Source organism: Pan paniscus, chromosome 13 (genome assembly GCF_029289425.2).
Source record: "Pan paniscus chromosome 13, NHGRI_mPanPan1-v2.0_pri, whole genome shotgun sequence".
NCBI classification, from domain to species: Eukaryota; Metazoa; Chordata; class Mammalia; order Primates; family Hominidae; genus Pan; species Pan paniscus.
In genome coordinates, this window is record NC_073262.2 from 201,057 (window position 1) to 226,590 (window position 25,534).

Here is a 25,534-nt window from a genome sequence, read left to right on the forward strand (position 1 = left end):
TGCCATCTGAATAAACATGGAAATATTTTACACTGCTATCTGTATAAATATGGAAATATCTACACTGATATCTGTATAAACATGGGAATATCTCTACCACAATCTGTATAAACATGGGAATAACTTCACCGATATCTGTATAAACATGGAAATATATTCACCGCTGTCTGTATAAACATGGATATATCTACACGGCTGTCTGCGTAAACATGGAAATATCTACACAGCTATCTGTGTAAACATGGAAATATCTACACCGGTATCTATGTAAACATGGAAATATCTACACCGCTATCTTTATAAATATGAAAATATCTTCATCGCTATCTGTATAAACGTTGAAATGTCTACACCGCAATCTGTAGAAACATGGAAATATCTACATCGCCATCTGTATAAACATGGAAATATCTACAAAGTCATCTGTATAAACCTAGAAATATCTACACCGTGATCTGCATGAACATGGAAATATCTACACCGCTATCTGTATAAACATGGAATTATCTACATCACTATCTGTATAAACATGGAAATATCTACAACATGATCTGTATAAACATGGAAATATCTACACCGCTATCTCCATTAAAATGGAAATATCTACAAGGTCATCTCTATAAACATGGAAATATCTAAACCGCCATTTGCATAAACATGGCAATATCTATACCACCATCCGTATAAACATGGAAATAGCTACACGGCCATCAGTATAAACATGGAAATATCAACACCGCCATCTGTATAAACATGGAAATATCTACACCGCTATCTGTATAAACATGGAGATATCTACACCGTGAATTGTCTAAACACGGAAATATCTACACTTCTATCAGTATAAATATGGAAATATCTAAACCGCTCTATCTATAAACATGGAAATATCTACACTGCCATCTGTAGAAAGATGGAAATAACTACACCGTGATCTGTATAAACATGGAAATATCTATACCGCTACCTGTATAATCATGGAAATATCTACACCGCTATCTGTATAAACATGGAAATATCTACACCGCGATTTGCATAAACATGGAAATATCTACACCGCTATCTGAATAAACATGGAAATATCTCAACCGCTAACTCTATAAACATGGAAATATCTACACCACCATCTGTAGAAATATAGAAATATCTACACCGCGATCTGTATAGATATTGAAATATCTACACCGCAACCTGTATAAACAGGGAATTATCTACACCGTTAATCTGTATAAACATGGAAATATCTACACCACGATCTGGATAAACTTGGAAATATCTGCACCGCTATCTGTATAAACATGGAAATATCTACAGCGCCATCTGTATAAACATGGAAAAATATACACAGCCATCTGTATAAAGATGGACATATCTACACCGCCATGTGTATAAACATGGAAATATCTACCCTGCCATCTGTATAAATATGGAAATATCTGCATTGCGAGCTGTAAACATGGAAATATCTGCAACGCAATCTGCATAAACATGGAAATATCTAAACCGTTATCTGTATAAACATGGAAAAAACTACAACGCTATCTTTATAAACATGGAAATATCTACACCGCTATCTGTATAAACATGGAAATATCTACACCGCAATCTGTATAAACATGGAAATAACTACACCGCTAACAGTATAAATATGGAAATATCTACATGGCTATCTCTATAAACATGGAAATGTCTACACCGCTATCTCCATAAGCATGGAAATATCTACATGGCTGTCAGTATAAACATTGAAATATCTACACCGCCATCTGTGTAAACTTGGAAATACCTACACCGTCATCGGAATAAACATGGATATGTCTACACAACCATCTGTATAAACATGGAAACATCTACACTGCCATCTGTATAAACATGGAAATATCTACACAGCCATCTCTAAAAACATGGAAATATCTACACCACTATCTGTAGAAACATGGAAATAGCCACACCGTGATCTGTATGAACATGGGAATATCTACACTGCCATCTGTAAAAACATGGAGACATCTACATAGTCATCTGTATAAACATGGAAATATCTACACCTCCATCTGTATAAACATGGAAATATCTACACTGCCATGTGTATACACATGGAAATGTCTACACAGATATCTGTAGAAACATGAAAATACCTTAACCGCTATCTCTACAAACATGGAAATATCTACACCGCTACCTGTATAAAACTGGAAATATCTCAACAGCTATCTCTATAAACATGCAAAAATCTCCTCCGACATCTGTAGAAAGATACAAATATCTACACCGTGGTCTGTATAAACATGGAAATGTCTCCACCGCCATCTGTATAAACGTGGAAATATCTCCACCGCTATCTGTATAAACATGGAAATAACTTCACCGCTATCTGTGCAAAGATGGAAATGACTACACTGGTATATCTGTAAACGAGGAAATATGTACACTGCAATCTGTATAAATATGGATATATCTACACCGCTACCAGTATAAACATGGAAATATCTACAGCGCTAGTCTGTATAAACCTGGAAATATCTACACCACGATCTCTACAAACATGGAAATATCTACACCGCTATCTGTATAAACAAGGAAATATCTACAGAGCCATCTGTATAAACATGGAATAATATACACAGCCATCGGTATAAAGATGGACATATCAACACTGCCATCTGTATAAACATGGAAATGTCTACTCTGCCATCTGTATAAAGATGGAAATATCTACACCGCGAGCTGTAAACATGGAAATATCTACACCGCTATCTGTATAAACATGTAAATATCTACACAGCCATCTGTACAAACATGGAAATATCTACAACGCTATCTGTATAAACATGGAAATATCTACACCTTTATCTGTATAAACATGGAAATATCTACACCTTCATCTGTATAAGCATGGAAATATCTGCACTGCCATCTGTAAAAACATGGAAATACATATACAGTCATCTGTATAAACATGGAAATATCTACAATGCCATCTGTATACACATGGAAATATCTATACAGCCAACTGTATAAACATGTAAATATCTACACTGCTATCTCTATAAACATGGAAATATCTACACCGCCATCTCTATAAACATGAAAATATCTACACTGCCATCTCCATAAACATGGAACTAACTACTTTGCCTTCTGTATAAACATGGAAATATCTACACCGCCATCTGTGTGAATAAGGAAATATCTACAATGCCATCTGTATAAAGATATAAATATCTGCACCGCGATCTGTATAAACATGGAAATATCTACATTGCTATCTGTATAAACGTGGAAATACCAACACCGCTATCGGTATAAACATGGAAATATCTACAAGGCCATCTATATAAACATGGAAATATCTACACCGCTATGTCTATAAACATGGAAATACCTACACTGCTATCTCTATAAACATGGAAATACCTACACCACTATCTGTATAAACATGGAAATATCTACACCGCTATCTCTATAAACCTGGAAATATCTACACCGCGAGCTGTATAAAGATGGAAATATCTACATCGCGATCTGTATAAACATGGAAATATCTTCACCACGATCTGTATAAACATGGAAATATCTACACCGCTATCTGTATAAACATGGTAATATCTACACCACCATCTATATAAACATGGAAATACCTACACCGCCATCTGTATAAACATGGAAATATTTACAATGCCATCTGTAGAAAGATGGAAATATCTACACCGCAATCTGTGTAAACATGGAAATATCTACACCGATATATGTAAAAAGACGGAAATATCTACACCGATATATGTAAAAAGATGGAAATATCTACACCGCTATCTGTATAAACATGGAAATATCTACACCGCGATCTGTATAAACATGGAAATATATACACCGCTATCTGTATAAACATGGAAATATCTACAGAGCTATCTCTATAAACATGGAAATATCTACACCGCCATCTGTATAAACATGGAATTATCTACACAGCCATCTGTATAAACATGGAAATATCTACACCGCTATCTGTATAAACATGGACATACCTACACCGCTATTTGTATAAACAAGGAAATATCTACACCGTGATCTGTATAAACATGGAAATATCTACACTGCCATCTCTATAACTATGGAAATATCGACACCCCTATGTGTATAAATATGGAAATATCCACACCGCTATCTCTATAAACATGGAAAAATCAACACCGCTATCTCTATGAACATGGAAATATCTACACCGCCAACTCTATAAACATGGAAATATCTGCACCACGATCAGTATAAACATGGAAATATCTACACTGCTATCTGCATAAACATGGAAATATCTCCACTGCTATCTCTATAAACATCGAAATATCTACACCGCCATCTGTATAAACATGGAAATACTTAGAAAGTTATCTGTATAAACATGGAAAAATCTACACCGCCATCTGTATAAACATGGGAATATCTACACAGCCATGTGTACATACATGGAAATAGCCACACCGCTATCTATATAAATATGGAAATAACTACACCGCTATCTGTATAAACATGGAAATATCTACACCGCCATCTACATATCCATGGAAATATCTGCGCCGCCATCTGTATAAACATGGAAATATCTACACGGTCATCTCTGTATAGATGGAAATATCAACACCGCCATCTGTACAAACATGGAAATATCTGCACCGCTATCTGTATAAACATGGAAATATCTACACCGCGGTCTGTATAAACATGGAAATTTCTACACCGCTATTTGTATAAGCATGGAAATATCTACATCGCTATATCTATAAACATGGAAATATCTACACCGTGATCTGTATAAACATGGAAATATTTACACCGCTATCTGTATAAACATGGAAACTTCTACACCGTTATCTGTATAAATATGGAAATATCTACACCGCTATCTCTATAAACTTGGAAATATCTACACCACCATCTGTATAAACATGGAAATACATATAGAGTCATCTGTGTAAACATGGAAATATCTACACCACCATCTGTATAAACATGGAAATATCTACAATGCCATCTGTATAAACCTGGAAATACCTACACGGCAATCTGTGTATAGATGGAAACATCAACACCGCCATCTGTACAAACATGGAAATATTTACAGTGCTATCTCTATAATCATGGAAATATCTACACTGCTGTCTGAATAAACATGGAAATATCTACACCGGTATCTGTATAAACATGGAAATATATACACCGCTATCTGTATAAACATGGAAATATCTGCACCGCTGTCTCTATAAACATGGAAATATATACAAAGCCATCTGTATAAACATGGAAATACCTACACAGTCATGTGTAGGAACATGGAAATATCTACACCGCCATCTGTACAAACATAGAAATATCTACACAGCCCTCTGTATAAATATGGAAATATCTGCATAGGCATCTGTATAAATATGGAAATAACTGCACCGCTATCTGTATAAACATGGAAATATCTACATCGCTATCTCTACAAACATGGAAATACCTACACCGCCATCTCTATAAACATGGAAATATGTACACCGCTATCTGCATAAACATGGAAATATTTACAATGCCATCTGTAGAAAGATGGAAATATCTACACCGCAATCTGTGTAAACATGGAAATATCTTCACCGATATATGTAAAAACATGGAAATATCTACACCGCCATCTGTATAAACATGGAAATATCTACACTGCCATCTGTATAAACATGGAAATATCTTCACAGCCATCTCTATACACCTGGAAAGATCTACAATGCTATCTGTATGAACGAGGAAATATCCACACCGCTATCTGTATAACCATGGATATATCTACACCGCCATCTGTAGAAACATGAAAATATCTTCACAGTCATCTGCATAAACATGGAAATATCTACACCTTCATCTGTATAAACATGGAAATATCTACACAGCCATCTGTATAAACATGGAAATATCTACACCGCTATCTCCATAAACATGGAAACACCTACACCGCAATCTGTGTAAACATGAGAATATCTACACCGCTATCTGTATAATCATGGAAATATCGACACCGCTATCTGTATAAACATGGAAATATCTACAACACTATCTGTGTAAACATGGAAATATCTACACCACCATCTGTATAAACATGCAAATATGTACACATTCATCTGTATAAACATGGAAATATCTACACAACCATCTCTATAAACATGGAAATATCTAGACTGCCATCTCTATACACTTGGAAGTATCTACAGAGCCATCTGTACAATCATGGGAATATCTACACCGCTATCTCTATAAACATGGAGATATCTACACCGCTATCTGTGTAAACATGGAAATATCTACATCGCTATCTGTATAAACATGGAAATATCTCCAATGCTATCTGTATAAACATGGAGATATCTACACCTCTGTCTGTATAAACATGGAAATACGTACAATGCTATCAGTATAAACATGGAAATATCTTCAACGCTAACTTTGTAAACATGGAAATATCTACACAGCTATCTGTGTAAACTTGGAAATATCTTCAGCGCTACCTGTATAAACATGGAAATATCTACAACGCTACCTGTGTAAACGTGGAAATATCTTCAAAGCTATCTGTGTAAACATGGAAATATCTACACAGCTATCTGTGTAAACTTGGAAATATCTACACCGCTGTCTGTGTAAAGATGGAAATGTCTACACCACAATCTGTGCAAAGATTGAAATATCTACACCGCTATCTCTGTAAACATTGAAATATCTACACCACCATCTGTAAACATGGAAATATCTACACCGCCATCTGTATAAACATGGAAATAATTACACAGTCATCTGTATAAACATGGAAATATCTGCACCGCTATCTGTGTAAACATGGAAATATCTACACAGCAATCTCTGTAAACACGGAAATATGTACACAGGTATCTGTGTAAAGGTGGAAATATCTACCCTGCAATCTTTGCAAATATGGAAATATCTACACTGCCATTTCTGTAAACATGGAAATATCTCCACCGATATCTGTATAAACATGGTAATATCTACACCGCTGTCTGTATAAACATGGAAATATCTTCACCGCTATCTGTATAATCATGGAAATACCTACACCGCTATCTTTATAAATATGGAAATATCTACCCCGCTATCTGTATAAACATGGAAATATCTCCACCACTATCCCTATACACATGGAAATACCTACACCGCAATCTCTATAAACATGGAAATATCTACACCTCAATCTGTATAAACATGGAAATATCTACACCGCCATCTCTATAAATATGAAAATATCTACACAGCTATCTGTATAAACATGGAAATATCTACAACAATATCTGTGTAAACATGGAAATATCTAAAAAGCTATAAGTGTAAACATGAAAATAAGTACACCACTCTCTGTGTAAAGATGGATATACCTACACCGCAATCTGTGCAAATATGGAAATATCTACACCGCTATCCCTGTAAACATGGAAGTATCGACACCGCTATCTGTATAAACATGGAAATATCTACACCGCTATCTGTATCAACATGGAAACATCTACACCAAGATCTGTATAAACATAGAAATAACTACACCGCTATCTGTATAAACATAGAAATATCTACACAGCTAACTGTATAAACATGGAAATATCTAAATCGCTATCTGTACAAACATGGAAATATCTACACCGCTATCTCTATAAACTTGGAAATATCTACACCGCTATCTTTATAAACATGGAAATATCTGCACCGCTATCTGTATAAACATGGAAATATCTACACTGACATCTGTATAAACATGGAAATATGTACACCGCTGTCTCTACCAATTTGGAAATATCTACAACACTATCTGTATAAACGCGGAAATATCTACACTGCTATCTGTATAAATGTGGATATATCTACACCACTGTTTCTACAAACGTGGGAATATCTACACCGCTATCTGTATAAACGTGGAAATATCTACATCGCTATGTGTATAAACGTGGAAATATCTACACCGCTAAGGGCAGAAACGTGGAAATGTCTACAGCGCTATCTCTATAAATGAGGAAATATCTACACTGCTATCTGCATAAACGTGGAAATATCTACACCGCTATCTCTATAAACATGAAAATATTTACACCGCTATCTGTATAAACGTGGAAATATTTACACCACTATCTCTATAAACATGGAAATATTTACAACTTTACCTCTATAAACATGGAAATATCTACACCGCTATCTCTATAAACATGGAAATATCTACACCGCTGTCTCTGTAAACATGGAAATATCTACACCGCTGTCTGGAAAAACATGAAAATAACTACACCGCTATCTCTATAAACATAGATATATCTACACCGCTGTGTGTATAAATATGGAAATATCTACACCGCTATCTTTATAAACATGGAATTATCTACACCGCTTTCTGTATAAACATGGAAATATCTATATCGCTACCTGTATAAACATGAAAAATCTCCATCGCTATCTCTATAAACTTGGAAATATCTACACCGCTATCTTTATAATCATGGAAATATGTACAACGTTATCTCTATAAACATGGAAATACCTATAACACTATCTGTGTAAACATGGAAATATCTACACAGCCATCAATATAAACATGGAAACATCAGCACCGCTATCTCTATACACATGGAAATACCTACACCGCAATCTCTATAAACATTTAAATAACTACACCACAATCTGTATAAACATGGAATTACCTACACCGCCATCTCTATAAACATGAAAATATCTACACCGCAATCTCCATAAACAGGGAACTAACTACACCGCCATCTGTGTAAACATTGGAATTTCTAGACCGCTACCTGTATAAACATGGAAATATCTACACCGCTATCTGTATAAACATGGAAATATCTACACTACTATCTCTATAAACATGGAAATACCTACAATGCCATCTCTATAAATGTTGAATTGTCTACACCGCTATCTCTATAAAGATAGAAATATCTACACCGCCATCTCTATAAACATGGGAATATCTACACCACCATCAGGATAAACGTGGAAATAACTACACCGCAATCTGTATAAACATGGAATTATCTCTACCACCATCTCCATAAACATAGAAATATCTACACTGCCATTTGTAGAAACATGGAAATATCTACACCGATATCTGCATAAACATGGAAATATCTACACCTCTACCTGTATAAATATGGAAATATCTGCACAGCTATCTGTATGAATATGGAAATATCTACACCGCTACCTCTATAAACGTGGAAATGTCGACACCGTTATCTGAATAAACATGGAACTAGCCACACCGCTCTCTGTATAAACAGGGAAATATCTACAACGCTATCTGTATAAACCTGGAAATGTCTACACACCTATCTGTGTAAACATGGAAATATGTACACCGCTATCTGCGTAAAGATGGAAATATCTACACCGCAATCTGCGCAAATGTGGAAGTATCTACACCGCTATTTCTGTAAACATGGAAATTCCTACACCGCTATCTTTATGAACTTGGGAATATCTACACTGCCATCTGTATAATCATGGAAATATCTCCACCGCTATCTGTATAAACATGGAAATATCTCGACCGCTATCTTTATAACCATGGAAATATCTCCACCGCTACCTATATAAACATGGAAATATCTCCACCGCTATCTGTATAAACATGGAAATATCTCCACCGCTATCTGTATAAACATGGAAATATCTCCAGCGCTATCTCTATAAACATGGAAATATCTCCACCGCTATCAGTATAAACATGGAAATATTTATGCTATCTGTATAAACATGGAAATATCTATACCGCTACCTGTATAAACATGGAAATATCTACAACACTATCCGTGTAAACATGTAAATATCAACAGAGCTATCTGTGTAAACATGGAAATATGTACACCGCTATCTGTGTAAAGATCGAAATAACTACACAGCAATCAGTGCAAATATGTAAATATCTACACTGCTATTTCTGTAAACATGGTAATATCTACACTGCTATCTCTATATACATGGAAATATCTACAACGCTATCTGTATAAACATGAAAATATCTACACCACGATCTGTATAAACATGGAAATATCTACACAGCTATCTGTATAAACATGGAAATATCTACACTGCCATCTGAATAAACATGGAAATATTTTACACTGCTATCTGTATAAATATGGAAATATCTACACTGCTATCTGTATAAACATGGGAATATCTCTACCACAATCTGTATAAACATGGGAATAACTTCACCGATATCTGTATAAACATGGAAATATATTCACCGCTGTCTGTATAAACATGGATATATCTACACGGCTGTCTGCGTAAACATGGAAATATCTACACAGCTATCTGTGTAAACATGGAAATATCTACACCGGTATCTATGTAAACATGGAAATATCTACACCGCTATCTTTATAAATATGAAAATATCTTCATCGCTATCTGTATAAACGTTGAAATGTCTACACCGCAATCTGTAGAAACATGGAAATATCTACATCGCCATCTGTATAAACATGGAAATATCTACAAAGTCATCTGTATAAACCTAGAAATATCTACACCGTGATCTGCATGAACATGGAAATATCTACACCGCTATCTGTATAAACATGGAATTATCTACATCACTATCTGTATAAACATGGAAATATCTACAACATGATCTGTATAAACATGGAAATATCTACACCGCTATCTCCATTAAAATGGAAATATCTACACGGCCATCTCTATAAACATGGAAATATCTAAACCGCCATTTGCATAACCATGGCAATATCTATACCACCATCCGTATAAACATGGAAATAGCTACACGGCCATCAGTATAAACATGGAAATATCAACACCGCCATCTGTATAAACATGGAAATATCTACACCGCTATCTGTATAAACATGGAGATATCTACACCGTGAATTGTATAAACACGGAAATATCTACACTTCTATCAGTATAAATATGGAAATATCTAAACCGCTCTATCTATAAACATGGAAATATCTACACTGCCATCTGTAGAAAGATGGAAATACCTACACCGTGATCTGTATAAACATGGAAATATCTATACCGCTACCTGTATAATCATGGAAATATCTACACCGCTATCTGTATAAACATGGAAATATCTACACCGCGATTTGCATAAACATGGAAATATCTACACCGCTATCTGAATAAACATGGAAATATCTCAACCGCTAACTCTATAAACATGGAAATATCAACACCACCATCTGTAGAAATATAGAAATATCTACACCGCGATCTGTATAAACATTGAAATATCTACACCGCAACCTGTATAAACAGGGAATTATCTACACCGTTAATCTGTATAAACATGGAAATATCTACACCACGATCTGGATAAACTTGGAAATATCTGCACCGCTATCTGTATAAACATGGAAATATCTACAGCGCCATCTGTATAAACATGGAAAAATATACACAGCCATCTGTATAAAGATGGACATATCTACACCGCCATGTGTATAAACATGGAAATATCTACCCTGCCATCTGTATAAAGATGGAAATATCTGCATTGCGAGCTGTAAACATGGAAATATCTGCAACGCAATCTGCATAAACATGGAAATATCTAAACCGTTATCTGTATAAACATGGAAAAAACTACAACGCTATCTTTATAAACATGGAAATATCTACACCGCTATCTGTATAAACATGGAAATATCTACACCGCTATCTGTATAAACATGGAAATAACTACACCGCTAACTGTATAAATATGGAAATATCTACACTGCTATCTCTATAAACATGGAAATATCTACACCGCCATCTCTATAAACATGAAAATATCTACACTGCCATCTCCATAAACATGGAACTAACTACTTTGCCTTCTGTATAAACATGGAAATATCTACACCGCCATCTGTGTGAATAAGGAAATATCTACAATGCCATCTGTATAAAGATATAAATATCTGCACCGCGATCTGTATAAACATGGAAATATCTACATTGCTATCTGTATAAACGTGGAAATAGCAACACCGCTATCGGTATAAACATGGAAATATCTACAAGGCCATCTATATAAACATGGAAATATCTACACCGCTATCTGTATAAACATGGAAATATCTACACCGCGATTTGCATAAACATGGAAATATCTACACCGCTATCTGAATAAACATGGAAATATCTCAACCGCTAACTCTATAAACATGGAAATATCAACACCACCATCTGTAGAAATATAGAAATATCTACACCGCGATCTGTATAAACATTGAAATATCTACACCGCAACCTGTATAAACAGGGAATTATCTACACCGTTAATCTGTATAAACATGGAAATATCTACACCACGATCTGGATAAACTTGGAAATATCTGCACCGCTATCTGTATAAACATGGAAATATCTACAGCGCCATCTGTATAAACATGGAAAAATATACACAGCCATCTGTATAAAGATGGACATATCTACACCGCCATGTGTATAAACATGGAAATATCTACCCTGCCATCTGTATAAAGATGGAAATATCTGCATTGCGAGCTGTAAACATGGAAATATCTGCAACGCAATCTGCATAAACATGGAAATATCTAAACCGTTATCTGTATAAACATGGAAAAAACTACAACGCTATCTTTATAAACATGGAAATATCTACACCGCTATCTGTATAAACATGGAAATATCTACACCGCTATCTGTATAAACATGGAAATAACTACACTGCTAACTGTATAAATATGGAAATATCTACACTGCTATCTCTATAAACATGGAAATATCTACACCGCCATCTCTATAAACATGAAAATATCTACACTGCCATCTCCATAAACATGGAACTAACTACTTTGCCTTCTGTATAAACATGGAAATATCTACACCGCCATCTGTGTGAATAAGGAAATATCTACAATGCCATCTGTATAAAGATATAAATATCTGCACCGCGATCTGTATAAACATGGAAATATCTACATTGCTATCTGTATAAACGTGGAAATAGCAACACCGCTATCGGTATAAACATGGAAATATCTACAAGGCCATCTATATAAACATGGAAATATCTACACCGCTATGTCTATAAACATGGAAATACCTACACTGCTATCTCTATAAACATGGAAATACCTACACCACTATCTGTATAAACATGGAAATATCTACACCGCTATCTCTATAAACCTGGAAATATCTACACCGCGAGCTGTATAAAGATGGAAATATCTACATCGCGATCTGTATAAACATGGAAATATCTTCACCACGATCTGTATAAACATGGAAATATCTACACCGCTATCTGTATAAACATGGTAATATCTACACCACCATCTATATAAACATGGAAATACCTACACCGCCATCTGTATAAACATGGAAATATTTACAATGCCATCTGTAGAAAGATGGAAATATCTACACCGCAATCTGTGTAAACATGGAAATATCTACACCGATATATGTAAAAAGATGGAAATATCTACACCGATATATGTAAAAAGATGGAAATATCTACACCGCTATCTGTATAAACATGGAAATATCTACACCGCGATCTGTATAAACATGGAAATATATACACCGCTATCTGTATAAACATGGAAATATCTACAGAGCTATCTCTATAAACATGGAAATATCTACACCGCCATCTGTATAAACATGGAATTATCTACACAGCCATCTGTATAAACATGGAAATATCTACACCGCTATCTGTATAAACATGGACATACCTACACCGCTATTTGTATAAACAAGGAAATATCTACACCGTGATCTGTATAAACATGGAAATATCTACACTGCCATCTCTATAAGCATGGAAATATCGACACCCCTATGTGTATAAATATGGAAATATCCACACCGCTATCTCTATAAACATGGAAAAATCAACACCGCTATCTCTATGAACATGGAAATATCTACACCGCCAACTCTATAAACATGGAAATATCTGCACCACGATCAGTATAAACATGGAAATATCTACACTGCTATCTGCATAAACATGGAAATATCTCCACTGCTATCTCTATAAACATCGAAATATCTACACCGCCATCTGTATAAACATGGAAATACTTAGAAAGTTATCTGTATAAACATGGAAAAATCTACACCGCCATCTGTATAAACATGGGAATATCTACACAGCCATGTGTACATACATGGAAATAGCCACACCGCTATCTATATAAATATGGAAATAACTACACCGCTATCTGTATAAACATGGAAATATCTACACCGCCATCTACATATCCATGGAAATATCTGCGCCGCCATCTGTATAAACATGGAAATATCTACACGGTCATCTCTGTATAGATGGAAATATCAACACCGCCATCTGTACAAACATGGAAATATCTGCACCGCTATCTGTATAAACATGGAAATATCTACACCGCGGTCTGTATAAACATGGAAATTTCTACACCGCTATTTGTATAAACATGGAAATATCTACATCGCTATATCTATAAACATGGAAATATCTACACCGTGATCTGTATAAACATGGAAATATTTACACCGCTATCTGTATAAACATGGAAACTTCTACACCGTTATCTGTATAAATATGGAAATATCTACACCGCTATCTCTATAAACTTGGAAATATCTACACCACCATCTGTATAAACATGGAAATACATATAGAGTCATCTGTGTAAACATGGAAATATCTACACCACCATCTGTATAAACATGGAAATATCTACAATGCCATCTGTATAAACCTGGAAATACCTACACGGCAATCTGTGTATAGATGGAAACATCAACACCGCCATCTGTACAAACATGGAAATATTTACAGTGCTATCTCTATAATCATGGAAATATCTACACTGCTGTCTGAATAAACATGGAAATATCTACACCGGTATCTGTATAAACATGGAAATATATACACCGCTATCTGTATAAACATGGAAATATCTGCACCGCTGTCTCTATAAACATGGAAATATATACAAAGCCATCTGTATAAACATGGAAATACCTACACAGTCATGTGTAGGAACATGGAAATATCTACACCGCCATCTGTACAAACATAGAAATATCTACACAGCCCTCTGTATAAATATGGAAATATCTGCATAGGCATCTGTATAAATATGGAAATAACTGCACCGCTATCTGTATAAACATGGAAATATCTACATCGCTATCTCTACATACATGGAAATACCTACACCGCCATCTCTATAAACATGGAAATATGTACACCGCTATCTGCATAAACATGGAAATATTTACAATGCCATCTGTAGAAAGATGGAAATATCTACACCGCAATCTGTGTAAACATGGAAATATCTTCACCGATATATGTAAAAACATGGAAATATCTACACCGCCATCTGTATAAACATGGAAATATCTACACTGCCATCTGTATAAACATGGAAATATCTTCACAGCCATCTCTATACACCTGGAAAGATCTACAATGCTATCTGTATGAACGAGGAAATATCCACACCGCTATCTGTATAACCATGGATATATCTACACCGCCATCTGTAGAAACATGAAAATATCTTCACAGTCATCTGCATAAACATGGAAATATCTACACCTTCATCTGTATAAACATGGAAATATCTACACAGCCATCTGTATAAACATGGAAATATCTACACCGCTATCTCCATAAACATGGAAACACCTACACCGCAATCTGTGTAAACATGAGAATATCTACACCGCTATCTGTATAATCATGGAAATATCGACACCGCTATCTGTATAAACATGGAAATATCTACAACACTATCTGTGTAAACATGGAAATATCTACACCACCATCTGTATAAACATGCAAATATGTACACATTCATCTGTATAAACATGGAAATATCTACACAACCATCTCTATAAACATGGAAATATCTAGACTGCCATCTCTATACACTTGGAAGTATCTACAGAGCCATCTGTACAATCATGGGAATATCTACACCGCTATCTCTATAAACATGGAGATATCTACACCGCTATCTGTGTAAACATGGAAATATCTACATCGCTATCTGTATAAACATGGAAATATCTCCAATGCTATCTGTATAAACATGGAGATATCTACACCTCTGTCTGTATAAACATGGAAATACGTACAATGCTATCAGTATAAACATGGAAATATCTTCAACGCTAACTTTGTAAACATGGAAATATCTACACAGCTATCTGTGTAAACTTGGAAATATCTTCAGCGCTACCTGTATAAACATGGAAATATCTACAACGCTACCTGTGTAAACGTGGAAATATCTTCAAAGCTATCTGTGTAAACATGGAAATATCTACACAGCTATCTGTGTAAACTTGGAAATATCTACACCGCTGTCTGTGTAAAGATGGAAATGTCTACACCACAATCTGTGCAAAGATTGAAATATCTACACCGCTATCTCTGTAAACATTGAAATATCTACACCACCATCTGTAAACATGGAAATATCTACACCGCTATCTGTATAAACATGGAAATATCTACACCGCGATCTGTATAAACATGGAAATATATACACCGCTATCTGTATAAACATGGAAATATCTACAGAGCTATCTCTATAAACATGGAAATATCTACACCGCCATCTGTATAAACATGGAAGTATCTACACAGCCATCTGTATAAACATGGAAATATCTACACCGCTATCTGTATAAACATGGACATACCTACACCGCTATTTGTATAAACAAGGAAATATCTACACCGTGATCTGTATAAACATGGAAATATCTACACTGCCATCTCTATAAGCATGGAAATATCGACACCCCTATGTGTATAAATATGGAAATATCCACACCGCTATCTCTATAAACATGGAAAAATCAACACCGCTATCTCTATGAACATGGAAATATCTACACCGCCAACTCTATAAACATGGAAATATCTGCACCACGATCAGTATAAACATGGAAATATCTACACTGCTATCTGCATAAACATGGAAATATCTCCACTGCTATCTCTATAAACATCGAAATATCTACACCGCCATCTGTATAAACATGGAAATACTTAGAAAGTTATCTGTATAAACATGGAAAAATCTACACCGCCATCTGTATAAACATGGGAATATCTACACAGCCATGTGTACATACATGGAAATAGCCACACCGCTATCTATATAAATATGGAAATAACTACACCGCTATCTGTATAAACATGGAAATATCTACACCGCCATCTACATATCCATGGAAATATCTGCGCCGCCATCTGTATAAACATGGAAATATCTACACGGTCATCTCTGTATAGATGGAAATATCAACACCGCCATCTGTACAAACATGGAAATATCTGCACCGCTATCTGTATAAACATGGAAATATCTACACCGCGGTCTGTATAAACATGGAAATTTCTACACCGCTATTTGTATAAACATGGAAATATCTACATCGCTATATCTATAAACATGGAAATATCTACACCGTGATCTGTATAAACATGGAAATATTTACACCGCTATCTGTATAAACATGGAAACTTCTACACCGTTATCTGTATAAATATGGAAATATCTACACCGCTATCTCTATAAACTTGGAAATATCTACACCACCATCTGTATAAACATGGAAATACATATAGAGTCATCTGTGTAAACATGGAAATATCTACACCACCATCTGTATAAACATGGAAATATCTACAATGCCATCTGTATAAACCTGGAAATACCTACACGGCAATCTGTGTATAGATGGAAACATCAACACCGCCATCTGTACAAACATGGAAATATTTACAGTGCTATCTCTATAATCATGGAAATATCTACACTGCTGTCTGAATAAACATGGAAATATCTACACCGGTATCTGTATAAACATGGAAATATATACACCGCTATCTGTATAAACATGGAAATATCTGCACCGCTGTCTCTATAAACATGGAAATATATACAAAGCCATCTGTATAAACATGGAAATACCTACACAGTCATGTGTAGGAACATGGAAATATCTACACCGCCATCTGTACAAACATAGAAATATCTACACAGCCCTCTGTATAAATATGGAAATATCTGCATAGGCATCTGTATAAATATGGAAATAACTGCACCGCTATCTGTATAAACATGGAAATATCTACATCGCTATCTCTACAAACATGGAAATACCTACACCGCCATCTCTATAAACATGGAAATATGTACACCGCTATCTGCATAAACATGGAAATATTTACAATGCCATCTGTAGAAAGATGGAAATATCTACACCGCAATCTGTGTAAACATGGAAATATCTTCACCGATATATGTAAAAACATGGAAATATCTACACCGCCATCTGTATAAACATGGAAATATCTACACTGCCATCTGTATAAACATGGAAATATCTTCACAGCCATCTCTATACACCTGGAAAGATCTACAATGCTATCTGTATGAACGAGGAAATATCCACACCGCTATCTGTATAACCATGGATATATCTACACCGCCATCTGTAGAAACATGAAAATATCTTCACAGTCATCTGCATAAACATGGAAATATCTACACCTTCATCTGTATAAACATGGAAATATCTACACAGCCATCTGTATAAACATGGAAATATCTACACCGCTATCTCCATAAACATGGAAACACCTACACCGCAATCTGTGTAAACATGAGAATATCTACACCGCTATCTGTATAATCATGGAAATATCGACACCGCTATCTGTATAAACATGGAAATATCTACAACACTATCTGTGTAAACATGGAAATATCTACACCACCATCTGTATAAACATGCAAATATGTACACATTCATCTGTATAAACATGGAAATATCTACACAACCATCTCTATAAACATGGAAATATCTAGACTGCCATCTCTATACACTTGGAAGTATCTACAGAGCCATCTGTACAATCATGGGAATATCTACACCGCTATCTCTATAAACATGGAGATATCTACACCGCTATCTGTGTAAACATGGAAATATCTACATCGCTATCTGTATAAACATGGAAATATCTCCAATGCTATCTGTATAAACATGGAGATATCTACACCTCTGTCTGTATAAACATGGAAATACGTACAATGCTATCAGTATAAACATGGAAATATCTTCAACGCTAACTTTGTAAACATGGAAATATCTACACAGCTATCTGTGTAAACTTGGAAATATCTTCAGCGCTACCTGTATAAACATGGAAATATCTACAACGCTACCTGTGTAAACGTGGAAATATCTTCAAAGCTATCTGTGTAAACATGGAAATATCTACACAGCTATCTGTGTAAACTTGGAAATATCTACACCGCTGTCTGTGTAAAGATGGAAATGTCTACACCACAATCTGTGCAAAGATTGAAATATCTACACCGCTATCTCTGTAAACATTGAAATATCTACACCACCATCTGTAAACATGGAAATATCTACACCGCCATCTGTATAAACATGGAAATAATTACACAGTCATCTGTATAAACATGGAAATATCTGCACCGCTATCTGTGTAAACATGGAAATATCTACACAGCAATCTCTGTAAACACGGAAATATGTACACAGGTATCTGTGTAAAGGTGGAAATATCTACCCTGCAATCTTTGCAAATATGGAAATATCTACACTGCCATTTCTGTAAACATGGAAATATCTCCACCGATATCTGTATAAACATGGTAATATCTACACCGCTGTCTGTATAAACATGGAAATATCTTCACCGCTATCTGTATAATCATGGAAATACCTACACCGCTATCTTTATAAATATGGAAATATCTACCCCGCTATCTGTATAAACATGGAAATATCTCCACCACTATCCCTATACACATGGAAATACCTACACCGCAATCTCTATAAACATGGAAATATCTACACCTCAATCTGTATAAACATGGAAATATCTACACCGCCATCTCTATAAATATGAAAATATCTACACAGCTATCTGTATAAACATGGAAATATCTACAACAATATCTGTGTAAACATGGAAATATCTAAAAAGCTATAAGTGTAAACATGAAAATAAGTACACCACTCTCTGTGTAAAGATGGATATACCTACACCGCAATCTGTGCAAATATGGAAATATCTACACCGCTATCCCTGTAAACATGGAAGTATCGACACCGCTATCTGTATAAACATGGAAATATCTACACCGCTATCTGTATCAACATGGAAACATGTACACCAAGATCTGTATAAACATAGAAATAACTACACCGCTATCTGTATAAACATAGAAATATCTACACAGCTAACTGTATAAACATGGAAATATCTAAATCGCTATCTGTACAAACATGGAAATATCTACACCGCTATCTCTATAAACTTGGAAATATCTACACCGCTATCTTTATAAACATGGAAATATCTGCACCGCTATCTGTATAAACATGGAAATATCTACACTGACATCTGTATAAACATGGAAATATGTACACCGCTGTCTCTACCAATTTGGAAATATCTACAACACTATCTGTATAAACGCGGAAATATCTACACTGCTATCTGTATAAATGTGGATATATCTACACCACTGTTTCTACAAACGTGGGAATATCTACACCGCTATCTGTATAAACGTGGAAATATCTACATCGCTATGTGTATAAACGTGGAAATATCTACACCGCTAAGGGCAGAAACGTGGAAATGTCTACAGCGCTATCTCTATAAATGAGGAAATATCTACACTGCTATCTGCATAAACGTGGAAATATCTACACCGCTATCTCTATAAACATGAAAATATTTACACCGCTATCTGTATAAACGTGGAAACATTTACACCACTATCTCTATAAACATGGAAATATTTACAACTTTACCTCTATAAACATGGAAATATCTACACCGCTATCTCTATAAACATGGAAATATCTACACCGCTGTCTCTGTAAACATGGAAATATCTACACCGCTGTCTGGAAAAACATGAAAATAACTACACCGCTATCTCTATAAACATAGATATATCTACACCGCTGTGTGTATAAATATGGAAATATCTACACCGCTATCTTTATAAACATGGAATTATCTACACCGCTTTCTGTATAAACATGGAAATATCTATATCGCTACCTGTATAAACATGAAAAATCTCCACCGCTATCTCTATAAACTTGGAAATATCTACACCGCTATCTTTATAATCATGGAAATATGTACAACGTTATCTCTATAAACATGGAAATACCTATAACACTATCTGTGTAAACATGGAAATATCTACACAGCCATCAATATAAACATGGAAACATCAGCACCGCTATCTCTATACACATGGAAATACCTACACCGCAATCTCTATAAACATTTAAATAACTACACCACAATCTGTATAAACATGGAATTACCTACACCGCCATCTCTATAAACATGAAAATATCTACACCGCAATCTCCATAAACAGGGAACTAACTACACCGCCATCTGTGTAAACATTGGAATTTCTAGACCGCTACCTGTATAAACATGGAAATATCTACACCGCTATCTGTATAAACATGGAAATATCTACACTACTATCTCTATAAACATGGAAATACCTACAATGCCATCTCTATAAATGTTGAATTGTCTACACCGCTATCTCTATAAAGATAGAAATATCTACACCGCCATCTCTATAAACATGGGAATATCTACACCACCATCAGGATAAACGTGGAAATAACTACACCGCAATCTGTATAAACATGGAATTATCTCTACCACCATCTCCATAAACATAGAAATATCTACACTGCCATTTGTAGAAACATGGAAATATCTACACCGATATCTGCATAAACATGGAAATATCTACACCTCTACCTGTATAAATATGGAAATATCTGCACAGCTATCTGTATGAATATGGAAATATCTACACCGCTACCTCTATAAACGTGGAAATGTCTACACCGTTATCTGAATAAACATGGAACTAGCCACACCGCTCTCTGTATAAACAGGGAAATATCTACAACGCTATCTGTATAAACCTGGAAATGTCTACACACCTATCTGTGTAAACATGGAAATATGTACACCGCTATCTGCGTAAAGATGGAAATATCTACACCGCAATCTGCGCAAATGTGGAAGTATCTACACCGCTATTTCTGTAAACATGGAAATTCCTACACCGCTATCTTTATGAACTTGGGAATATCTACACTGCCATCTGTATAATCATGGAAATATCTCCACCGCTATCTGTATAAACATGGAAATATCTCGACCGCTATCTTTATAACCATGGAAATATCTCCACCGCTACCTATATAAACATGGAAATATCTCCACCGCTATCTGTATAAACATGGAAATATCTCCACCGCTATCTGTATAAACATGGAAATATCTCCAGCGCTATCTCTATAAACATGGAAATATCTCCACCGCTATCAGTATAAACATGGAAATATTTATGCTATCTGTATAAACATGGAAATATCTATACCGCTACCTGTATAAACATGGAAATATCTACAACACTATCCGTGTAAACATGTAAATATCAACAGAGCTATCTGTGTAAACATGGAAATATGTACACCGCTATCTGTGTAAAGATCGAAATAACTACACAGCAATCAGTGCAAATATGTAAATATCTACACTGCTATTTCTGTAAACATGGTAATATCTACACTGCTATCTCTATATACATGGAAATATCTACAACGCTATCTGTATAAACATGAAAATATCTACACCACGATCTGTATAAACATGGAAATATCTACACAGCTATCTGTATAAACATGGAAATATCTACACTGCCATCTGAATAAACATGGAAATATTTTACACTGCTATCTGTATAAATATGGAAATATCTACACTGCTATCTGTATAAACATGGGAATATCTCTACCACAATCTGTATAAACATGGGAATAACTTCACCGATATCTGTATAAACATGGAAATATATTCACCGCTGTCTGTATAAACATGGATATATCTACACGGCTGTCTGCGTAAACATGGAAATATCTACACAGCTATCTGTGTAAACATGGAAATATCTACACCGGTATCTATGTAAACATGGAAATATCTACACCGCTATCTTTATAAATATGAAAATATCTTCATCGCTATCTGTATAAACGTTGAAATGTCTACACCGCAATCTGTAGAAACATGGAAATATCTACATCGCCATCTGTATAAACATGGAAATATCTACAAAGTCATCTGTATAAACCTAGAAATATCTACACCGTGATCTGCATGAACATGGAAATATCTACACCGCTATCTGTATAAACATGGAATTATCTACATCACTATCTGTATAAACATGGAAAAATCTACAACATGATCTGTATAAACATGGAAATATCTACACCGCTATCTCCATTAAAATGGAAATATCTACACGGCCATCTCTATAAACATGGAAATATCTAAACCGCCATTTGCATAACCATGGCAATATCTATACCACCATCCGTATAAACATGGAAATAGTTACACGGCCATCAGTATAAACATGGAAATATCAACACCGCCATCTGTATAAACATGGAAATATCTACACCGCTATCTGTATAAACATGGAGATATCTACACCGTGAATTGTATAAACACGGAAATACCTACACTTCTATCAGTATAAATATGGAAATATCTAAACCGCTCTATCTATAAACATGGAAATATCTACACTGCCATCTGTAGAAAGATGGAAATACCTACACCGTGATCTGTATAAACATGGAAATATCTATACCGCTACCTGTATAATCATGGAAATATCTACACCGCTATCTGTATAAACATGGAAATATCTACACCGCGATTTGCATAAACATGGAAATATCTACACCGCTATCTGAATAAACATGGAAATATCTCAACCGCTAACTCTATAAACATGGAAATATCAACACCACCATCTGTAGAAATATAGAAATATCTACACCGCGATCTGTATAAACATTGAAATATCTACACCGCAACCTGTATAAACAGGGAATTATCTACACCGTTAATCTGTATAAACATGGAAATATCTACACCACGATCTGGATAAACTTGGAAATATCTGCACCGCTATCTGTATAAACATGGAAATATCTACAGCGCCATCTGTATAAACATGGAAAAATATACACAGCCATCTGTATAAAGATGGACATATCTACACCGCCATGTGTATAAACATGGAAATATCTACCCTGCCATCTGTATAAAGATGGAAATATCTGCATTGCGAGCTGTAAACATGGAAATATCTGCAACGCAATCTGCATAAACATGGAAATATCTAAACCGTTATCTGTATAAACATGGAAAAAACTACAACGCTATCTTTATAAACATGGAAATATCTACACCGCTATCTGTATAAACATGGAAATATCTACACCGCTATCTGTATAAACATGGAAATAACTACACCGCTAACTGTATAAATATGGAAATATCTACACTGCTATCTCTATAAACATGGAAATATCTACACCGCCATCTCTATAAACATGAAAATATCTACACTGCCATCTCCATAAACATGGAACTAACTACTTTGCCTTCTGTATAAACATGGAAATATCTACACCGCCATCTGTGTGAATAAGGAAATATCTACAATGCCATCTGTATAAAGATATAAATATCTGCACCGCGATCTGTATAAACATGGAAATATCTACATTGCTATCTGTATAAACGTGGAAATAGCAACACCGCTATCGGTATAAACATGGAAATATCTACAAGGCCATCTATATAAACATGGAAATATCTACACCGCTATCTGTATAAACATGGAAATATCTACACCGCGATTTGCATAAACATGGAAATATCTACACCGCTATCTGAATAAACATGGAAATATCTCAACCGCTAACTCTATAAACATGGAAATATCAACACCACCATCTGTAGAAATATAGAAATATCTACACCGCGATCTGTATAAACATTGAAATATCTACACCGCAACCTGTATAAACAGGGAATTATCTACACCGTTAATCTGTATAAACATGGAAATATCTACACCACGATCTGGATAAACTTGGAAATATCTGCACCGCTATCTGTATAAACATGGAAATATCTACAGCGCCATCTGTATAAACATGGAAAAATATACACAGCCATCTGTATAAAGATGGACATATCTACACCGCCATGTGTATAAACATGGAAATATCTACCCTGCCATCTGTATAAAGATGGAAATATCTGCATTGCGAGCTGTAAACATGGAAATATCTGCAACGCAATCTGCATAAACATGGAAATATCTAAACCGTTATCTGTATAAACATGGAAAAAACTACAACGCTATCTTTATAAACATGGAAATATCTACACCGCTATCTGTATAAACATGGAAATATCTACACCGCTATCTGTATAAACATGGAAATAACTACACCGCTAACTGTATAAATATGGAAATATCTACACTGCTATCTCTATAAA